Raw genomic sequence first — 2,500 nt, 5'->3', positions numbered from 1 at the left:
GCTACCTCACAACCCTCCACAAGATGCCTCGGAAACGAAAAGAATGACAGGTATCACGAAGATCCGGGCTCGTAACCTACAAAAATTTGTAGAAGCAAGGGGTGAGTACCAAACCACGCGGTACCCAACAAGCAAACCTCTAAACACAAGTTAAGTGAACAAAATACGGGTACTCCTTACACCTGTAACAACCTGTTTAGTCGGTTCGTGCAGTAGAATTATTTTTGATAAAAACTGACTGGGTCGACGGACTGCGCGACGGACCGTCATGGTCACGACGGACCGTGATGGACTCCGTCGTCCCATACTTGTGCAATTTCTTCTGCTGCTCTCTTCATTACCCTCGACGACAAGTAGGACGAACCGTCATTGGCACGACGGACCGTCACAGGGTCTTCGTTCCGAAACACTTCAACTCTTGGAATCTGGATACTGGGATCGACTCTCTGAACTTCACGACGGACCTGCAGCACGGACCGTCGTAGATACGACGGACCGTCACAAGCTGCGTAACCCCGACTCGGTCAGACTTCCGCTAAATTTTTAAAGGGGTGTTTTGGACTATTCATAATTATTATTATGAAATTAGTGGGGTAATTTTTATAATTGAGTTAGTTGTGGGTTAAAGGAGATAACTTTAAAATAAATAGTGGGTTACTTTTATCATCTTTTATCATTGATTATATGATAATTAGGGTAAAAAGAATCTGTAAAAGAAAAAAGAAAAATAGGAGAAGGGCGTGAACGAACGAGGGGAGCGAGCGACGTAGATTAAAAAGGTTCAAAGGCATTGGGGAGGTAGCTTGCTTGATTTCGATTCTTCGGTGGAGGTAGGTTATGGTTTATGCTATTTGATAGTAAACTCTTAATAGTGATTGATATGCATGAATGATATTGTGAAGTTCTCTATGTACTTGCCTGTGTGATTGTTTGATTTGGTTGTGTGGTTAGTGATTGGTCTGAAATCCTGAGCCCGTAGAATTTATATTCTCTAACTCTCTCTATCAAAGTGATGCCTTAAATAAAGAAGGCCTGATGAAAATAATATAATAATGAATTGAAAGCGGTGATAATCAAGGATAATTTAAAAGTGTTCTTGGATCGGAGTGTCACGTTCCGACACAGTATTCTTGGATCGGAGTGTCACGTTCCGACACAGTATTCTTGGATCGGAGTGTCACGTTCCGACACAGTATTCTTGGATCGGAGTGTCACGTTCCGACACAGTATTCTTGGATCGGAGTGTCACGTTCCGACACAGTATTCTTGGATCGGAGTGTCACGTTCCGACACAGTATTCTTGGATCGGAGTGTCACGTTCCGACACGATAATATTAAAGGAGAAACATGTGGAATTAATGGAAGGTAATCAATCTCAAAGAACTCAACTCCCAAATTGGTTTGGTTTGGAGGCATGAGTCCTCATGTGTGATATTGATATCATTGATTTATTACAAGCTGGCTTGACGTTGTTGATACTTGTTCATGTTGTTTGTTGTTTATCGCCTGTTAAGTGCTATAGTTGAGCTCATACTATTATTTATTGTATATTAGTTACTATTTTGGGTTGACCGATGATACTTACTCAGTACATGTTGCCTCGTACTGAGCCCTACTTGTTTTCTTCTTTGTTTTCCTTTTATGAAATGCAGCAAGTGTATCATCGACTTCGACTCGCCCTCAACTCTAGCCAGTCTCCAGCACATCAGATTTCAGGGTGAGCTATTATTCCTAGCTCGGGCTGGATTCTCTCCTTCACGTCTTGATGTCTTTGAAGTTCGGACATGGACCATCTTTTTACTTATTTTAGCTTCTTAAATACTCTTAGACTTGGTAATTTGATGATAGATGTTCTTGATGTGATGACTTCCAGATTTTGGGGATAATAAGTATTAAACTTTAGAAGTTTATTTAATTGATTACGTTAATAAGTTTTGGATCTTTCACATTATTTTTATTATTCATAATTGATATACTTGTAAATGTTGGGGTTTAGATTTGCTGGTTCGCTCACCTAGTAGGATAAGTGTGGGTGCCACTCGCGGTTGTTTTGGGTCGTGACAAACTTGGTATCAGAGCGTTAGGTTCGTTGGTCTCATCACACAAGAACGAGTCTAGTAGAGTCTTGAGGAACGGTAGGGGGGCGCCCTTACTTTTCTTTGAGAGGCTATAGGACTTTAGGAAAACTCCATTCTTTCTTTCCTTCGTGCTATTACTTGGATCCAATTGGTATCTAGGTGATACAAATTGGGATCTGACATCCTCACTCTATTTCGGAGATGGTTAGAACTAGAGCAACAACTGTGTCAACACCAACACCGGCAAGACTGGGTGCGTCTGAGCCAACCATTGGGACTGTAGCTCAAGGAGGAGCAGTGGCAAGAGGCCGTGGTAGAGGTCGCAGGAGGACGCCCTCTAGAAGTAGAGGACAAACACCTGGTCCAGCTAGTAATAGGGCAGTCACTTCTCCACCGACTGATGAGGTAGTGAGAGAGGGTGA

The sequence above is a fragment of the Solanum pennellii genome, chromosome 3 (assembly GCF_001406875.1).
Source record: "Solanum pennellii chromosome 3, SPENNV200".
NCBI classification, from domain to species: Eukaryota; Viridiplantae; Streptophyta; class Magnoliopsida; order Solanales; family Solanaceae; genus Solanum; species Solanum pennellii.
This window is presented reverse-complemented; position numbering follows the sequence as displayed.